This window comes from Ranitomeya variabilis, chromosome 7 (assembly GCF_051348905.1).
Source record: "Ranitomeya variabilis isolate aRanVar5 chromosome 7, aRanVar5.hap1, whole genome shotgun sequence".
NCBI classification, from domain to species: Eukaryota; Metazoa; Chordata; class Amphibia; order Anura; family Dendrobatidae; genus Ranitomeya; species Ranitomeya variabilis.
Genome location: NC_135238.1, coordinates 123,364,362 through 123,371,601, shown reverse-complemented (window position 1 = coordinate 123,371,601; position 7,240 = coordinate 123,364,362). Strand labels below are relative to the sequence as shown.

Sequence of the window (7,240 nt, the reverse complement as noted above, 5' to 3'; positions counted from 1 at the left end):
AGCAGCAGGGCAGGCCAGGACCTCCAAGGCGTAGAGAGCCAGTTCATGCCACGTGTCCAGCTTGGATACCCAATAATTAAAAGGTACAGAGGAATCACGGAGGACGTTTGTACGATCTGCAAGGTACTCACTCAGCTTCTTCTCAAACATTGCAATTCTTGTGACAGCACCCCTTGCCTCTGTGCTGGCACGATGGAAGGGTCTGAGAAAACTGTCCCAGAACTTTGCTATTGTTCCCCTGCCTGAGCTGGATTGTACTTCTGTCTCTCTCGCTTGGACTCCTTGGTTGTACAACAAACTCTGACATCAGATAACAATTTTTACATAATTCTGCTACAAGGACCCTCTGTACTGCAACATTTTAGTACACCTGTCTGCCTCTAGAAGAAGAGATTGAAAGTTCTCCTTGTAGCGTGGGTCTAGAAGTGTCAACAACCAGTAATGAGTGTCCCTGAAACTTTTAATAATACGAGGGTCACGGGAAAGGCAGCGCAACATATAGTCAGCCATGCATGCCAGACTGCTAATAGGCAGGACTTCTTTGTCCTCACCAACAGGACGACTGACCATGCTGTCTTCCTCATCCTCCTCCTCTCTGTCCTCAGGCCATCCAGGCTGAACAGACGGTTGTGCTTGTACTACCATCTATAGTACATGAAAGTAGCTCCTGTTCTTCTCCTCATTGTCTACCAATCCACATTGGGACGACATGAGGCTGGGCTGTGTGTATTCACCCTGTGTGGTTCCTTGCTCCATGTCCTTGTGTTCTGCCTGCAATGCATAATAACACCCCGGCAGCAGGCGTGCTGTCTGGGTGTTTTGTTTGACTCCGATCTCTCCTTCACATCCCATATACAATCTCTTGCCCGCTCGTGCCGCTTACACCTAAAGAACATCTCTAGAATCCGCCCTTTTCTTACCATGGAGACAACAAAAACCCTCACTGTCGCCCTGATCCACTCCCGCCTGGACTACTGCAATGCTCTATTAATTGGCCTCCCCCTTACTCAACTTTCCCCTCTCCAGTCCATCCTTAATGCAGCAGCCAGGGTTGTCCATCTGGCTAATCGTTACTCAGATGCATCCGCTCTTCGCCAGTCATTACACTGGCTGCCCATTCATTACAGGATACAATTCAATGTTCTTGTTCTCACCCACAAAGCTCTCCATAGTGCGGCACCCCCATACATCTCCTCCCTCATTTCGGTCTATCGGCTTAACCGGCCGCTGCGCTCTGCAAATGACTTTCGACTAACCTCGGCATTAATCCGTACCTCCCACTCCCGACTCCAAGACTTCTCCCGTGCTGCGCCAATCCTCTGGAATGCTCTACCACAAGATATTAGGACCATCCACAACTTGGATAGTTTTAGGCGCTCCCTCAAAACACATTTATTCAGAGCTGCCTACCACATTAACTAATCAAGGTCATTTTATGTTTGTGTGTGTGTGTAGCCCTTTCACTATCTCCATCTATCCCCCACACCCTGAAGATGGCTGGACCATCATTGTAAATGCATCATTGTAAATACACACCTGTACTTTGTATCTCCCCCACCTCATTGTAGATTGTAAGCTCTCACTGGCAGGGTCGTCTTATTTTGCTTTATTATTGTATTGCTAACATTGTTACCTATGATTGTTGTTTGAAACTGTTAAACTGTAAAGCGCTGCGGAATATGTTGGCGCTATATAAATAAAGATTATTATTATTATTATTATTATTATTAATAATGCAGCCTATTTAATTGTGAGCAGAGACGTTTTCAGAATGTAGACAAGCGGGATGGTGATGCTAATTATGGCCGCTCACCATCTTGGTGCAGTCCATAAAGTTTTGGAGGATGGTGTACATATATCTGACATCCATGTCCACTCCTGAGGTCTTATGTGTGGAGTCTGAACTGAATATCGACGGCCTTGTTTGATGCTGGTAGTCAACAACTGCCCTATTCTGCTCACAAAGTCTTTCCAACATGTGCAGTGTAGAGTTCCTATGCGTGAGGACATTACACTACAGACGGAGAGCTGGAAGCTGCAAACGCTGCTGAAGCACGGCAAGGGCGACTGAAGCTGTAGCTGACTTTCTAAAATGGGCAGACAGATGTCGTAGTTTCACTAGCAGATCCGGCAGCTCTGTGTAGCTTTTGAGAAAACATTGAGTGACGAGGTTAAACACATGGGCCAGGCAAGGTACGTGTTTGAGCTCACCTTGCTTCAGAGCTACCACCCGGTTCTGGCCATTGTCATTCACGGCCATGCCTGGCTGTAGGTTCAGTGGTGTCATCCAAATATCTGACTTATCTTTCAGCACTGTCCACAACTCTTCAGGATTGTGTGGTTTGTCACCTTAGCAGATTAGCTTAATAAGCTCTTCCAACTCCTGACTGATGTGTTCATTTCAGAGATGGAGGATGAAGAGGAGGAGGAGGTGGTGCAGGAGCTGTCGACTGTGGGGGCAACCCTGATTGACGTAGGGCCCGCAATCCTCGTCGTGAAGAGGATGTGTTCCATCCCGAGGTCTGACTGGGTTCCGGCTTCCACTATGTTAACCCAGTGTGCCGTCAGTGAGATGTACCGTCCATGCCCACAAGCACTTGTCCACGTGTCCGTGGTTAGGTGGACTTTCACAGTAACACCATTGTTGAGGACACGGGTAATGTTGTGGGACACATGCTGGTGTAATGCTGGTACAGTACACCGGTCAAAGTAGTGGCAACTGGGGACTGAGTACCTTGGGATGGCCGCAGCCATCAGGTTGCAGAAAGCTTCTGTCTCAATGAGCCTAAAAGGTAACATTTCTAGCACAAACAGATGAGAAATTTGAGAATTTAATACTGTGGCCTGTGGGGCGTTGGCTGGGTAATTCCTTTTGCGCTCCAATGACTGGGGTATAGACAACTGAAGGCTGCGCTGGGACAAGGACATGGACGGGCTTGATGATGGTGCTGCTTGACTGTGAGCAACAACAGGTGCAGGGCCAGATGCATCTTCGCATGCACGGTGGACTGAGGTTTGGCTTCTATGCAAAACAGTGGAAGAAGCAGTGGTGTCACCTGCAGACAGTGTTCCTGAAGCCTGGGGTTCGGCCCTCAAAGTCGGGTGCTTTGCTGCCATGTGCCTGATCATGCTGGTGGTGGTCAGGCTTGTAGTTTTGCTACCCGTGCTGATGTGGGCATGGCAAGTGCTGAAAATGACCTGTTTGGGATTATCGGCAGAGTCCTTAAAAAATAACCAGACTCGGGAAGATCTAACAGTTGGAATAGCAACTTCCCTCATGTTGGTGTTACAGGGAACGGATGCACGCCTTCTGTCTGTGGCCACCACACTGCTTCTTCCTGCCTGTTAGGGTGATATGCCTCCTTCCCCATGTGTGCTGCTATCCTCGCTCAGCATGTCTTCCTGCCAGGTTGGGTCAGTCACTAAGTAATCCATCACCTCGTCTTTCACATCCGCACCCTGCTCCTCCTGAATTTCTGGCAATTGTGTCTCATCATCGTCCACCTCTTGTGACACTTTCCCACCATCACCTTTCTGTGACTGTGGCTATTCAAATCTTTGGGCATTGCTACAGTCGGTCTCATCTGGCCCCACTTCAAGTTGACTGGCCGTGAGTCCAGAATCTTTAAAGGGAAAACTGAACAGCTCTTCCAAGTGTGGGATCAGTTGTCTCAGGGCACTCGGCATGGTGGGAGGAAGGAGGATCAGGGTGAGTAATATCCGGTCCACACTCACGGCTATTCAGACTTGACCGTGTGGAAGACGTGGTGGTGCTAAGTGAATGGAAGCATTATCCACTATCCAACCATCAACCATTTCACACTGCTCTGGCTTCAACAGCGGTGCTACGGTCCCCTAGACACTGGTACAGGAAGGCTGAGCGCAAAGATGTGGGTCTTTGTTGTGGCCCACTTTCAGCTTGGCCACGGCCTCATCCTCTGCAAGCACCATCAGCATCACGTCCACTTCCCCATCCCTTGCCCCTTTTAAATGGACTACTGAAATATTTGAAAAGCTCAATACAAATTGATTTATTTGGAGAAAAATTATATATGATCAGTATGCCTGCAAAACAAAGATTTTTCCACCACAGATACACCAGGTGTCTGACAAAGATAACAGACTGTATAATTTTTTAAAATGTTTTGTGGTAATTTTGGATAACAGTAAATACTGAGTAGATCAAGGATAGCAGACAGAACTATGCAACGTATGCCTGCGAAGCTAAGATTTTTCCTCCACAAATATACCAGATGTCTGACGGAGATGACAGACTGAATACATTTTTTGGTATTTTGGGGGGAATTTTGGAAACAAAAAATACTGAGTAAAACAAGGCTAGCAGACTGAACTGTGCAACATATGCCTGTAAAGCCAAGATTTTTCCACCACTGATATACCAGGCGTCTGACGGAGATAACATAGTTAATTTTTTTTTAAATATTTTTAAACAAAAAATTCTTAGTAGAACAAGGCTAGTAGACAGAACTATGCAACGTATGCCTGCGAAGCCAAAATTTTTCCACCACAGCTACACCAGGCATCTGACAGCGATAACAGACATAAAAAACTAACAGATATGCAATGGTTTACTGTATGTAAACCATGTCTCATATCCTGTCGGGTTCTGTAATGATTTTACAGATGCCTACAATTGAATTATCGACTATTCTGCTATCTAGCTCTGTATCAAATATAAAGAGATATATATGTGTGTCACTGACATATATATACACAGTACAGACCAAAGGTTTGGACACACCTTCTCATTTAAAGATTTTTCTGTATTTTCATGATTATGAAAATTGTATATGCACACTGAAGGCATCAAAACTATGAATTAACACATGTGGAATTATATACTTAAAAAAAGTGTGAAGCAACTGAAAATATGTCTTATATTCTAGGTTCTTCAAAGTAGCTACCTTTTGCTTTGATGACTGTTTTGCACACTCTTGGCATTTTCTTGATGAGCTTCAAGAAGTAGTCACCGGGAATAGTCTTCCAACAATCTTGAAAGTGTTCCCAGAGATGCTTTGCACTTGCTGGCCCTTTTGCCTACACTCTGCGGTCCAGCTCACCCCAAACCATCTAGATTGGGTTCAGGGTCTGGTGACTGTGGAGGCCAGGTCATCTGGCGTAGCACTCCATCACCCTCCTTCTTGACCAAATAGCCCTTACACAGCCTGGAGGTGTGTTTGGGGTCATTGTCCTGTTGAAAAGTAAATGAAGGTCCAACTAAACGCAAACTGGATGGAATAGCATGCCGCTGCAAGATGCTGTGGTAGCCATGCTGGTTCAGTATGCCTTCAATTTTGAATAAATCCCCAACAGGGTCACCAGCAAAGCACCCCCACACCATCACAACTCCTCCTCCATGCTTCACGGTGGAAACCAGGCATGTAGAGTCTATCCGTTCACCTTTTCTGCGTCGCACAAAGACACGGTGGTTGGAACCAAAGATCTCAAATTTGGACTCATCAGACCAAAGCACAGATTTCCACTGGTCTAATGTCCATTCCTTGTGTTCTTTAGCCCAAACAAGTCTCTTCTGCTTGTTGCCGGTCCTTAGCAGTGGTTTCTTAGCAGCTATTTTACCATGAAGGCCTGCTGCACAAAGTCCCCTCTTAACAGTTGTTGTATAGATGTCTGCTGCTAGAACTCTGTGTGGCATTGACCTGCTCTTTAATCTGAGCTGCTAACCTGTGATTTCTGAGGCTGGTGACTCAGATAAACTTATCCTCAGAAGCAGAGGTGACTCTTGGTCTTCCTTTCCTTGGGCGGTCCTCATGTGAGCCATTTTCTTTGTAGCACTTGATGGGTTTTGCCAATGCACTTGGGGACACTTTCAAAGTTTTCCCAATTTTTCGGACTGACTGACCTTCATTTCTTAAAGTAATGATGGCCACTCGTTTTTCTTTACTTAGCTGCCTTTTTCTTGCCAAAATACAAATTCTAGCAGTCTATTCAGTAGGACTATCAGCTGTGTATCCACCAGACTTCTGCACAACATGACTGATGGTCCCAACCCCATTCATAAGGCAAGAAATCTCACTTATTAAACCTGACAGGGCACACCTGTGAAGTGAAAACCATTCCCGGTGACTACCTCTTGAAGCTCATCAAGAGAATGCCAAGAGTGTGCAAAGCAGTCATCAAAGCAAAAGGTGGCTACTTTGAAGAACCTAGAATATAAGACATAATTCCAGTTGTTTCACACTTTTTTTTGTTAAGTATATTATTCCACATGTGTTAGTTAATTTATAGTTTTGATGCCTTCAGTGTGAATGTACAATTTTCAGTCATGAAAATACAGAAAAATCTTTAAATGAGAAGGTGTGTCCAAACTTTTGGTCTGTACTGTATACTATATATGTTTTCACGAATATTTGAGGTCATGGATCCATTATATGTCCACTTTGGAAGGCGGCAAGAAAATTTCGCCATATGGATGTCACAGGGATGCTTACATGCGAGAAAATCGCATCCTCGCATTGCACACAGATGACATACGGATCACTGTTCAGAGAACATTTCTGCTATTCTCGTCCGTGTAAAACGGACCGTATTTTTATACGTTATGTGTGACTCCAGCCTAATCAGTATAACGGCGCCAACCTGATAGTGTCTGTAGTCTACTTAGCACAATCCTGCTGACAGGTTCACTTTAACTGAAAACTGCAAACAAAGATTAATCAACAACCACAAAATGGATTTCTGCAACCCATGTATCATTTTTATTTAAGCCTCAGCAAGCTAGAGCATGTAAAAATTGCCACAAAACTGCGTTGTGCTCCTCTCCACGGAAAACTTTAGTAAAGGTGAACATTTTTACGTTCTGAAGAGAAGCCAGAGAGTATACTATGTATCATTTTAATCAGTGTAAGAGCGCCAGTGTTTCATCTGACAATGGCTGTAGTTTGCTTAGCGAAACCCAGATGACAGGTTCGCTTTAAGGCTCATTTGCCTGAATTCACACACAATAGATGCTGTCGGTCAAGTAGAACGAGGTGATGCTGGTGGTGAATGGACCTGGAGTGACCGAGGCTTCAGATTCATTTGTATATCAAGTCAAACTCTGATTTCCCAGTAATGGAGGAGCAGGTTGGCCATGTAAAGGTACTCCTGGACTTGACTTTAAAAGAGCTATATGCATATATACTGTAAATAGTTTGGTGGGTAAAATCCTACTGACAGATGACCTTTATGTACTAATGATCCACCACAGGCAAAACGGTGA

The 7,240-nt window shown here is 45.0% G+C and overlaps 1 non-coding gene across 1 annotated transcript; it reads right to left on the bottom strand.

Annotated features, from left to right (window-relative positions):
- Positions 1 to 6,744: 6,744 nt before the first annotated feature.
- LOC143786402 (U5 spliceosomal RNA) lies at positions 6,745 to 6,858 on the bottom strand. The gene has a single exon (XR_013218288.1). It is a non-coding gene; the product is annotated as a U5 spliceosomal RNA (small nuclear RNA).
- Between the last annotated feature and the right edge of the window lie 382 nt (positions 6,859 to 7,240).